Source organism: Pongo abelii, chromosome 9, assembly GCF_028885655.2.
Source record: "Pongo abelii isolate AG06213 chromosome 9, NHGRI_mPonAbe1-v2.0_pri, whole genome shotgun sequence".
Taxonomy (NCBI): domain Eukaryota; kingdom Metazoa; phylum Chordata; class Mammalia; order Primates; family Hominidae; genus Pongo; species Pongo abelii.
In genome coordinates, this window is record NC_071994.2 from 33,940,425 (window position 1) to 33,953,990 (window position 13,566).

The 13,566-nt window shown below is 38.5% G+C and overlaps 1 protein-coding gene across 3 annotated transcripts in view; it reads right to left on the bottom strand.

Moving 5' to 3' along the window:
• Positions 1-13,566, bottom strand: part of HIPK3 (homeodomain interacting protein kinase 3) — a 100,129-nt gene that overhangs the window by 71,682 nt on the left and 14,881 nt on the right. The gene's annotated exons all lie outside the window — the stretch shown is intronic.

Below are 13,566 nucleotides of genomic sequence, written 5' to 3' on the forward strand. Positions count from 1 at the left end.
CTTAAATAAAATTAGGGTGCCAATTTCATGAATAGCTGATGCTACATTCTATTTACTAAAAATATTATCCTTTGATCTTAAAAAGCATTATATTACAAAGACAAGTTAATGACTTTCTGCCCAGTTATATTCATGTTCCCATTCTTCTCAATGTGTACTTTATTATATGGATATTCCTTTAAACTTCCTCCAAATAATACTGGAAAATATTTGAAATTTTCAAATCATATTTTCAAATCAAATTTCAAATCATATTTGAAAAACAGATTTAAAATCATTCTAAGGTTCTCAAGGACTAAATGACATTCTATTTATTTTATGCCTGCATCCAAAAAGGATGTGAGTTTATTGAGGCTGAAATAGCCAACATTCTTACCACACAACCATTAAATGTATAATGATTTTATAAACATTATTTGATTCAGATATAACATAGATATGAAAGAGGATCCAGTTTTATTCTGGCATATTTAATATTCTCCCCTATGACCTTATTTTACCAAATTAGAATTTATAAAATATGAAATCAACCTAGCAACTGCTGACCTATCTATAGGAACTCAAAACATATACACACATAAGAATGAATCCTCAGTACCATAGCTAGAAAAACTGATAATTACACAGGTGTTAGATCTGCCTTCCATCTACGTGGTCTGCCACAACAATATATAAACGTGTACGTCAAAACCACCATTTGATAGAATCATCACTTTAAGTAATACTCCATGTTTTCTACTTGCACAAAATTATCTTGGAATTTCCCTATTGGTAAAATCCTAATACAAATGATCAAGTGTAAAAATAAACTGAGAAGCCAGATACAGGAACTTTGCATTATGTTCTCTTAATGTTTTTCTGCACATCTACCCTTTCTTCTTTTAACAAGGTCTCACCTAGTCTGCAGTGCAGTGGCACAATCATAGCTCACTGCAGCCTCCAACTCCTGGTCTCAAGTGATCCTCTCATCTCAGGCTCCCAAAATGCTGGGATTACAGGCATGAGCCACTGCACCCAGACTCACATCTACTATTGAACACTTTAAAAACTCTTTTAGATTTCAATCAAAGTAAAATAATATCTTCTTGCTGAAGCCTTTCCTGAAACATATAAACTCACCCTCCAGGCAGGGGTGAGCATTCAGTGCTCTCACAGTAGTTCCTAAATTCTTCTCATTTTGCGATTTCAACATTTCATTATATTGTAATTGTCAGTGTATATATCTGTCTTTCACACTAGATCTGAAGCAAAGTGCCAAGGATATAGAGTTGGTGTTCAGTAAATGTTGGTTCGTTGGTTGGTTGAAATATCTTCATTTTCTACAATTTAAAAATCTGTATTATATTAACTATGTGGTCTCCTACTCTTATAACAAATCACAAACATCAGTTCTTTAACTCAGAATCCACAGATTACCATCACAATCTGTAATATCTATATTAAAAATAAGAGCAACTACCTACTGAGCACTTACTATGCAACAGTTTAACACTTTATTTACAATATTTTATCTAATCATAGCAATATCTTTCCAATTTGCTTTTAAGAAAACTAAAGTTGCCCAGGCGCGGTGGCTCATGCCTGTAATCCCAGCAGTTTGGGAGGCCGAGGTGGGCAGATCACTTGAGGTCAGGAACTCGAGACCAGCCTGGCCAACATGGTGAAACCCCTTCTCTACTAAAAATACAAAAATCAGCCAGGCGTGGTGGTGCACACCTATAATCCTAGCCACTGGAGAGGCTGAGGCACAAGAATCGCTTGAACCCAGGAGGCAGAGGTTGCAGTGAGCCGAGATCGCGCCACTGTACTCCAGCCTGGGCAACAGAGTGAAGCTCCATCTCCAAAAGAAAAAAAAAAAAAAGAAAACTGAAGTTTACCAAGACTAGGTAACTGGCCCATAGTCAATAGCTAAGGTATGGTAAAAGGAACAAGTAAATGCACCACCTTTCACATAAAAGGTGCAAATTGATACCTCCTACAGCTTCCTAAAAGTTTTCTTGTGCACAATCTACCACATTCCTAATTTGACTTGACCTTAATAAATCTGCTACAAAACCTTACTAGACAAATTAATACTTGATGTTCACTCTGTAAGAGAAAATTATAAATTGAAATTCTGGAGTTCCGCCAGGCGTGGTGGGTCACGCCTGTAATCCCAGCACTTTGGGAGGCCGAGGCGGGCGGATCACGAGGTCAGGAGATCGAGACCATCCTGGCTAACACGGTGAAACCCCGTCTCCACTAAAAATACAAAAAATTAGCCGGGCGTGGTGGCAGGCGCCTATAGTCCCAGCTACTCGGGAGGCTGAGGCAGGAGAATGGCGTGAACCTGGGAGGCAGAGGTTGCAGTGAGCTGAGATCGCACCACTGCACTCCTTCCTGGGTGGCAGAGCAAGACTCCGTCTCAAAAAAAAAAAAAAAAAGAAATTCTGCAGTTCCAAATATCTCATTGGCATCTACTGACATCTATTCCATACCTTTACTCAGAAAAGATTTTGAAACTCCATCAACTGAATGTTCTTTTAATGAAGAAAAAACACACTGAAAACTCCTGCTAAATGTATCAAACTCATCCATTAAGGCACTTTTGTGAGGCTTCCAATCTTATCTGCAATAGTTTTTCTAAGAGACTAGGTCTCACTGTATTGCCCACACTGGTCTTGAATTCCTGTTCTCAAATGATCCTCATACCTCAGCCTCCCAAGTAATCTCAAATAGACTATAGGTTCGAGCCACTACACCCTACTCGATAATTTAACATTGCCATGATTCTCCTAATTTACAAACCACTTCTGTAACCCATACCCATAGACTCAGAAAAAGAGATGATTAAATTCACAGATAATTTTTTTTTTTTTATATAGTCTTGCTCTATTGCCCAGGCTGGAGTGCAGTGGCGTGATCTTGGCTCACTGCAATCTCCACCTTCCAAGTTCAAGCAATTCTCCTGCCTCAGCTTCCCGAGTAGCTGGGATTACAGGCACCCGCCACCACACCCAGCTAATTTTTTGTATTTTTAGTAGAGACAGGGTTTTGTCATGTTGGCCAAGCTGGTCTCGAACTCCTGGCCTCAAGTAATCCACCCACCTTGGCCTCCCAAAGTGCTGAGATTACAGGCATGAGCCACTGCACCTGGCCCAATTTTTTTTTTTTTTTTTTTTTGAGACAGAGTCTTTGTTGCCCAGATTAAAGTGCAATGGCACAAACATGGCTCGCTGTAGCTTCGACTTCCTGAGCTCAAATGATCCTCCCACCTCAGCCTCCCAAGTAGCTGAGACCACAGATATGTGCCACCATGCCCAGCTAATTTTTAAATTTTGTAGAGATGGGGTCTTGCCATATTGCCCAGGCTGGTCTCGAACTCCTGGGTTCAAGCAATCCTCCTCCTGACTTGGCCTCCCAAAGTGCTGAAATTACAGACATGAGCCACTGAGCTTGGCCAACAGATGAATTTTAAAACAGCTATTATACACTTGTGGATTTAAAGGAAAGCATGAGAGAGACATGAAAAATATAGAACACTGTACACCATACATATACAGATGGTGGGAAGGCAATCTGGCAATATTTAACAAAATTACAAATGAACATATCCTCTGACCTAGAAATGCAGGCAACTCAAGACACTGTAAAAGAATATTCACTGCAGCACTGTGTAAAGCAACCTAATACTGTAAATAACCTACATATCCATCAAAAGGTACTAAACAGACTTTGACACATGGACCAATTTAAAAAGAATGAAAACAACTTATTTGCCTTGCTATTCACCTGATTCTGAATACTGCTACCTGAAAAAAAGCAAGATTTCAAAAAATGTGTACTTTACAATAGACATTACCATGTGTGTTTAATTAAAAAGAAGAATTATATGCATATATTTGCATATGCACTGAATATCTATAGATATATAAAGAAATTGAGGGTTTCTTTGCCTTGGTGAAGAGTAACAATACTGGCAGCAATGAAAAGAATTACTTTTCACTGTACATTCTTTTTTACTACATACATGTATCCCCTGTTCAAAGAAAGTTTTTTAATCATCTGTGGAACCTATTAAAACATATATATCTAAAAATAAAATAATCTGGGATTTGCTTTGAAATAATACAGAAGAGGAAAAAGTGGATGGGGATATGGAGAAAATGAAATGAGTCATAAACTGTTATTTATAAAAGCTTGATGATGGGTATATTGGGGTTCATTATGCTATCCTGTCTACTTTTGAATACGCTTATATTTTTCCTTAATGAAAAGTCAAATAAGGGCCAAGCATAGTGGCTCACACCTGTAAAAACACAAAAATTAGCCAGGTGTGGTGGCGCATGCCTGTAATCCCAGCTACTCAGGAGGCTGAGGCAGGAGAATCGCTTGAACCCAGGAGGTGGAGGTTGCAGTGAGCCGAGATCGTGCCACTGAACTCCAGCCTGGGCCACAGAGCAAGACTCTGCCTTAAAAAAAAAAAAAAAGTTAAATAAGTAAATATGCACATAAAACTCTAATCAGAAAGATTTTGATTTGGTAGGTCTATGATAAGGTCAAGGCATCTGAAATTGTACAAGCTCCCAGGGCCATGTAAAGTCACACTAAAATCTGAGAACCAATGATCTCGTCTACACAAAAACCACAGGCAAATTCAAGTCCTACCAAATCAGGGCCCCCATGTCTGAAAAAACAGGATGAAGTGCCAGGGAATCAGATCAATGCACACCACTCTAGGCTAATTCATGCCATGTTAAATTGTGTGAACAGCTGATAACTGACTTAGAGAAATTTTTAAAACTGCTGCAATTTCTGGATCCTGCCATTCCTAGCTTTCCTTTCCCAACATGCCAAGCTGGAAGGCAATCAATCAACCCAAGGCTCCAACCAGGGGTTGGACAAAGTGTCATTATCCCTCACCAGCCAATTCCCAACCACTATGCTCTGTGAACCTATCTCAAAAGGGACTTTAGAAAATAAACACAGATAGGAATATCATGCAATTTATAGTTCATCAGAAGGCATAGGTGGTGGTGCTGGAGACAGGTATAAAAGACCATAAGAAAAGACCTATAAATTACTTATTAACTTGACCACTGTGACTCCCTGATATCTCCAGGTATTAACTCTTTTCCTTCTCCCACCCTCCATCAGGTATACTCATGACTTGCTAGTATCTGGTGTTTATGGATTTTACAAAGTACTATATTCCCAGGAGCTGAAGCCCACAGTCCAAAATATTGTTTTAGTACAATACTATTTCCTATTTTTCATTGCAATGTATACTGTATTGTCCTCTGCAGCTGTATTATTCATGACCTTGCCAATTGTTCTTATCAACTAAGAAACGATGTTTTGAAACACTACCCCTTTGTGAGCTGGAGCTGTCCATAAAATATTACTCAGAGGATAGTGAAGACTCCTATTAGAGCAACCATTAAGCTTTCATTCCTTAGAATTAATAATTTCAGGTTCTTTAACCTACTATGGTCTGAATGTTTGTGTCTCCGCCCCCACCCCTCAGCTTCCCTAGAATTTGTATGTTGAAACTTAAACGCCAAAAGTGATGGTATTAAGAGGTGGGAGCTTTGGGAGGTGTAGATCATGAGGGCTCTATCCTCTGAACGGGATTAGTGCTCTTTTACATAAAAGAGGCCTGAGGTAGCTTGTTCACTCCTTCTACCACGTAAGGACACAGCAAAAGGGCGCCATCTTTGAAGGAGGAGAAAGTGAGCCCTCACCAGACACCAAATCTGCTGGCACCTTGATCTTGAACTTAGCCTCCAGAGCTGTGAGCAATAAGGTTATGCTCTTTATAAATTACCCAGTCTAAGGGATTTTATTATTGCAGCCCAAATGGACTAACATATACATCTTATTTTTCCAATCCTCTAACAAACTTTAAGTCGCATCTGAACTACTCTATCCAAACTGTTCACATCTTTTTATAATTACCAAACCAGCAATGTAATCAATATTGACACCCATAGTCATGAGTCTGATCATTGCTAACCATAGTGGGCTGTTTCCATCTTTTTTTTTACTACACATAATATTAGCCCTTCTGAAAAGGGAGGCAGAAAACAGAAACAGAAATACTTTACCAAGTTATATTCAATTTATTTGCCAATATGAAATTTCTGAATTATTTTTGACCAAACTTACATACACTACATATGTAATAGGGTTCTTCTTCTTCTTCTTCTTTTTTTCTGAGACAGAGTCTTGCTCTGTTGCCTATGCTGGAGTGCTGGAGTGCTGGAGTGCAGTAGCATGATCAAGCTCACTGCAACCTCCGCCTTCCCAGGTTCAAGTGATTCTCGTGCCTCAGCCTCCCAAGTAGCTGGGATTATAGGCATACACCACCATGTCCGGCTAATTTCTGTATTTTTAGTAGAGATGGGGTTTTGCCATGTTGGCCAGGTTGGTCTCAAATTCCTAGCCTCGAGCCATCCACCCACTTCAGCCTCTCAAGTGTTGGGATTACAAGCATGAGCCACCACGCCTGACTGGGTTCTTCTTTTAAATGTACTTTGATATTACAAATAAATTAAATAAAAGGTAATAATGCCTTGCACTCTCCTTACTCAACTTACTTCTATTTGTTCAAATCTCCATTTTAAAAATCTTTTCCTTTTTAAAAATTGAGGTAAAAATAAATAAAATTTACTATCTTAAATCTTTTTTTTTTCTTTTTTGAGACGGAGTCTTGTTATGTCGCCCAGGCTGGAGTGCAGTGGCACGATCTCTGCTCACTGCAAGCTCCGCCTCTCGGGTTCACGCCATTCTCCTGCCTCAGCCTCCCGAGTAGCTGGGACTACAGGCGTCCACCACCACACCCGGCTAATTTTTCGTATTTTTAGTAGAGACGGGGTTTCACCATGTTAGCCAGGATGGTCTCGATCTCCTGACCTCGTGTATCTTAAATCATTTTAAATGTACTGTTCAGTGACATTAAGTATGCTAAAAAAACAAAGAAACCAGCAACACCAAGAAACACAAGTAGGTGCTTCTTGACCAACTACCAAGTCCCTCTCCGATTCCTACTTTGGTCTTTACATGGATCCAGTTATCTCTCACAGTTTTCTCTTTCCTCCCTTATCTCAATTAAACCCTGAGATATTAGTTTATGCTCCTATAAACACAGCCCTTCACATTCTGTCCTCAAAATATTGTCCTTCTTTTCCTTTGACCTATCATCTCTTCCTGATTATTTCCCACCACAGCCTGCCAATATTCTTGGCTAAATTCTAGTTCCTCTTTCTAGTAAAATTATAGATTGAAAATTAACACTTTTCTTACATAGCACAAAAGGTATTCATAAAGATTTATAATTTTTATTCCTCTTAGTTTAAAATTAGTTATATTTTTAATAAATTAATCATCAACCTCTGACAGAAAGGAAAGGTTTTCTTTAAAGAAGATGTAAAAAACACACACTCTAAGAGGGAAAACATGACAAATTTGATTTTATTAAAATGTAAAGCTTTCATTCATCAAATGATACCTGAAATAAAGATAAGCCACTGACATAGAGAAGTTATTTGCAATACACGTAACTGAGAAAAGATCTAAAGAAGTCATATTATGTTTGGTAAAACTGAGTAGACAAATGGACAGAAGATATAAACAGACAATTCACAGACAGGAAATACAAGCCAAGTCTTATTTTATGCCATTTTATAGCCATCAAACTGGCAAAAAGAAGTAGGACAACACCCACTGTTGAAGAATAGGGCAACAGGAACTGTTATACAAGGGTAAGAAGTACAACCACTTTTGAGGGCAAAGCTGAAAATGGACATACTCTATAATCCAGCAATTCTTCCCCCAGGTGTATACCCCATCTAGAGAAATTCTCACAAATATGCACAAAGAAACAGGTAAATTAATGTTCACTGCAGCACTATAGGTGGTATCAAAATTTCAGAATAATCTAATTGTCAGAAAAGGACTGGATATTGTGGCTTAGTCATAAAATACAAAGCATGCAATACAAGTGTGGCTCATATCACAATTATTATATATTTATGTACCACAAAAAAAGAAAATATATCAATTGTTAGGTCAAGATATCATCGATTTTAAGATGCATCCCAATTTCAAAGATGTTAAAATGTTAGGAGGAAATGTGCTAGAACTGATGAAGTGCAGCAAAATGAATTAACTGAAATTACATACATCAACGTACATAAGTCTCAAAATATAGAACAAAAAAAGTTGCAGAAGAGCATGTATCATTTATTATAAAGTTAATAGAAGACAAAACTATACCATGTTTTATATGTGGTAAAGGTATAAAAACATGCATGGAAATGACAGACATGTCAAGGAAGAAAAGAGAAGGAAGGGACCTCAAATTTATTTTACACACTGGATGACAGTTGCATAGGAAGTGATTCTATTACTCCCTATACTTTCATAGCCTGGGTTTACATTAATTTTTAAATAAAGAAGGTAAAAAATCTATCAGAGAATAGGAATAACCTATTTTAGTAATTGTTTATTTTTAAATTACAAAAATACAGCCCTGGCGTGGTGATTCACACCTGTAATCCCAGCACTGTGGGAGACCGAGGCGGGTGAATCATTTGAGGTCAGGAGTTTGAGATCAGCCTGGCCAACATGATGAAACCCCGTCTCTACTAAAAATACAAAAATTAGCTGGGTGTGGTGGTGCACACCTGTAATCCAGCTACTCAAGAAGTTGAGGCATCAGAATCACTTGAACCCGGGAGGCAGGGGTTGCTGTGAGCCGAGATCATGCCACTGCACTCCAGCCTGGGCAACAGAGTGAGACTCTATCTCAAAAAAAATAAGAATAATAAAATAAAATAAAATTACAAAAATACGATCATTTTAGATATATTTTATTAACATAACCAATCAGCCATACCTTATTTCATTCAGTTGGTAACCATACCAATTTGGTAACCACACCGAAGTGAAGCAGCCACCTGTTCAGTCCATACAAGCCTAAAATATTTGCCACATACCCCAATAAACTAGCTAGAATCTATCTCAGATATGAAAGTGATTGTATATAAACTATACATAATGAATATCCAAAAGTTATTTCGTAACATTATTTACCATATTAACACTTAAAATATTATTCATTCATAGGCCCTGTCTCAAAAATATGAAAACAAATCCAAATTGAGGAACAGTCTATAAAATAATGGCAGTATTCTTCAAAATGTCAATGTCAAATCAACATAAAGACTGAGGAAGTTTTCAGATCACAGATTAAACTAAAGAGATACAACTGAAAAGTCTTTATGCAATTAGTTAGAGTTAAAGGGACATGCCTGCAACTTACTCTCAAAAAATTCAGATAAAAACACAATATAGATATAGAGAAAAAAAGGTAAAAGCAAATGCAGTAAAATGTTAACATTTGAATAATCTAGGTGAAAACTACACAGGAATTCTTTGTATTATTCTTGCAGCTTTTCTGTAGGTCTGAATATTTGTCAAAGGATAAGTTAAACAGAAAACAAGGAGTGACAGGTATAAAACAATGTCTTTCTTGAACAAGACTCTTCTTCAAGGGTCACTAACTTGTGGATGAACAGCCAAATATGGTAGGCGTGGCCCAGAGCACCTAAAGTCTAGAATTGCCAGGCATATGAAGAGTCCCTAGGATCATCTGCCAGCACTAATTTTAAAAGTAATCTAAGCAGTGAGGGCAAATTTCTTCATTTAAAAGTATTACTTAATTCATAACAGTTTTTAAAGCTGTTGGTCATTATATAACTTCTTCAATCAATAAAGACTAAAAGTAGAATTTCACTATATGATCCAATAAATTCTGACAATTAAAAGGGCTTTTCATTCTTCAAAGGACAGAACCATAGTGCCAGTCTATGCAAGGCTCTATAAATAGAAATTACAAAATAGAACTATATAACAAACAATAGTTAGCCAGTAAAAAGGAGTTTCTAGTCAGTTTATTTCATTTCTCAATTATCTTGTTTAAAGTGCATATTTATAAAAGACAAAATAACATGCCATTTAAAAAAAAAAAGGCAGGAGACACTAGACAATAAGTTGGTAGTATGAACAGTAAATGAGTTTAATTCTTCATTGGTTAACTAGGTGTCAATATTTTAAATACCTCTATTATTTTAACAGATTATTTTTACCAGCATTCAATCCAGGAAATAATACTAAACCATTTCATTGGCTGGGAACAGTGGAAATAATACTAAACCATTTCATTGGCTGGGCACAGTGGCTTACGCCTGTAATCCCAGCACTTTGGGAAGCTGAGGCGGGCGGATCACGAGGTCAGGAGTTCAAGACCCACCTGACCAATATGTTGAAACCCCACCTCTACTAAAAATACAAAAATTAGCTAGGCATGGTGGCACGCACCTGCAATCCCAGCTACTAGGGAGGCTGAGGCAGGAGAATCACTTGAGCTCGGGAGGCGGAGGCTGCAGTGACTCAAGATCACGCCACTGCATTCCAGCCTGGGTGACAGAGCAAGACTCCATCTCAAAAAAAAAAAAAATTGTGTCTACCATTTCATATAAGAAACATTTTCACACAAATGAACCACCATACATTGTAAAACTTAATAAACTAAACCTGCTGTCTGAGGTGCCTACAGAACATTTATTTTGAAAATACTAAAGTCTTGGGTATTTTCCAGCAGTATTGTGAACAAAGCATCTAGAGAATGTGTTGACTATAACACAAATCAGCATGTTAAATAACAAGCTTCATCTGACTTAGCAAAATGTTCCAACATTTGGAACAGAAAATGACCTGTTGGACATTTCAAAGCTGCTAGAAATCACCCTGCCAGTACAAATCTTTAACAAGGCTAGAAAAGAGTTAATTAATTCAAAAAAATTACACAAGGATTACTCTTACTAAAGCAGATAATGCTCTAGATTTTTAAAAGCTATATAAAATAAAAAATCAGAAATGGAAACCCTGACAGAGAGGTTGACTAAAGATAAAAAGTTTACCTGAAGTTCCCTCTTTCTTGATGTAAACTTAAGATTAATAACTCAAATTCAGCTTATAAAACTTAAGCACTAAAGAAAAATTTTTACTTAAATTCTTCATACAACGCCCAATATCTACCAATGAGCTATTAGAAAGAGTAAACAGTTTTTTAAGTTTGGGTTATGAACAACTCCCTTAACAGAAAGCCAAATGTATTACTTTCTACTTTATAGGAAAATCTGTCTCAAAAGAACCACCACAAAACTTTTATTTCTTATGAAAATCTATGTAACTTTCAGACAAAGATAAATACAAAATATTAAAGATTAAGAAGGCAAAGGTCAAATGATTCCTACAAGAAGATCCCTGACATCATCTACCTTTAAAACAACTCAACAGGTGAACTGGAATCCTAGATTAATAATTTGACCGAATGCCCACTGCTGACAGCAATAAAAAGGAAAAAATCTGCCAACAAATAAGATTTTTGTATGAGATAATGATTCAAAGCTCTAAATGAACATGCAGAGAACCAAAGGTCAGGTTCTATAAAACTTTTCAAAGGTATGGTTTACCTTAAAACAACCTTAAGATTCTCATCACTATATTCACACCTGAAAGAGAACTATCACTCTACAGTAATGTCAATCACACAAGAATTAAAATTCTAAAAACCAATGGAATAAGAATAGTGGCTACCATCTCCCTTGCCAGACACATAACAGTTTTTCAGTTGTAAGAGCTGAAAAGATAAATATTTAACTGCATAAGTTTGAGTATAGTACTTTCAGTTTTTAAAAATCTTTATGAAAGACATTGTGGGGCCTGGAAAAAATAAGTTGAATAGAAAAGTCAACTGTTTCTATTTTCCAAATTCTATTAAGATCCTATAGGGTCCTAATATGCCTTATACTGCTAAATTCAAAGTATTTTTTTTTAATTTCTACAATTATGTTTTCTTTCTATTCAGGCTGTAGTTGCCAGACATTCCACTTTATATAAATGCCCTTTTTAAGGAATTTTGCGAAGTATCATCCAAAACCTTTTTTTTTTTTTTTTTTTTTGGAGATGGAGTCTCCGTCTGTCGCCCAGGCTGGAGTGCAGTGGCTCGATCTCGGCTCACTGCAAGCTCTGCCTCCCAGGTTCACGCCATTCTCCTGCCTCAGCCTCCCGAGTAGCTGAGACCACAGGTGCCCGCCACCACACCCGGCTAATTTCTTTTTGTATTTTTAGTACAGATGGGGTTTCGCCGTGTTAGCCAGGATGGTCTCGATCTCCTGACCTCGTGATCCGCCTGCCTCGGCCTCCCAAAGTGCTGGGATTACAGGCGTAAGCCACCGCACCCAGCCCAAAACCTTTCTAATGTGGAAATACTCTTTTTAATTTTCAAAGTTTAACTGTCACTTATATCTTGTCAAAGGATTGTCCTTTACAATGGCTTCAGGAAACTCTGGTATCAAGTCGCAAACAATAGGGAGGCGTAGGCGGGAGGATCATTTGAGCCCAAGAGTTTAAGATCATCCTGGGCAAGATGGCAAGACCCCATCTCTATTTAAAAAAAAAATTAGCCAGGCACGGTGACACACACCGATAGTCCCAGCTACTTGGGAGGATGCCTTAAGCCCAGGAGTTTGAGGTTGCTTGAGCTATGATAGTGCCTGCCACTGCACTCCAGCCTGGGTGACAAAGCAAGACCTCATCTCGACAGGGGACAGGAGGGAACAGGAGGGGAGGGGAGGGGAGGGGAGGAAGAAAGAGGGAGGGAGGGAGGGAGGGAAGGAAGGAGGAAGGAAGGAGGGAGGGAGGAAGAAGGGAGGGAGGGAGTGAGGAAGGAGGAAGGGTGGGAGGGAGTGAGGAAGGAGGAAGGGTGGGAGGGAGTGAGGAAGGAGGAAGGGTGGGAGGGAGTGAGGAAGGAGGAAGGGTGGGAGGGAGTGAGGAAGGAGGAAGGGTGGGAGGGAGGGAGGAAGGAGGAAGGGTGGGAGGGAGGGAGGAAGGAGGAAGGGTGGGAGGGAGGAGGCAGGGAGGGAGAGAAGGAGGAAAGGCCGAGATCGCACCACTGCACTTCAGCCTCGGCAACACAATGAGACTCCATCAAAAAGAAAGAAACAAGAATAAAGGAAAAAGGAAAAGAGAAGGGAAGGGAAAGGAAAAAAGGAAAAAGGAAAGGAGAAAGATCTCTCTCATTCTTATGACAAATTTGAGGAAGGGGATACAGCAGAAACTTGCAACAGGTCTCCTTAGGAAAGCCAGAAAAACTAAAGAACAACAATGTAATTTACAAAAATCGAAAGAGTTAAGAAAACAAGCAGCTTCTCAAGACAGTACCCACAAAGAAACGACATTGAATTTTTTTTTTTTTTTTTTTTTTGGAGACGGAGTCTCACTCTGTCGCCCAGGTTAGAGTGTAGTGGCGCGATCTCGGCTCACTGCAACCTCCACCACCCATGTTCAAGCGATTCTCCTGCCTCAGCCTCCTGAGTGGCTGGGATTACAGGCACCTGCCACCATGCCCGGCTAATCTTTTGAATTTTTAGTAGAGATGGGGTTTCACCATGTTGGCCAGGCTGGTCTCGAACTCCTGATCTCAAGTGATCCACCAGCCTCGGCCTCCCGAAATGCTGG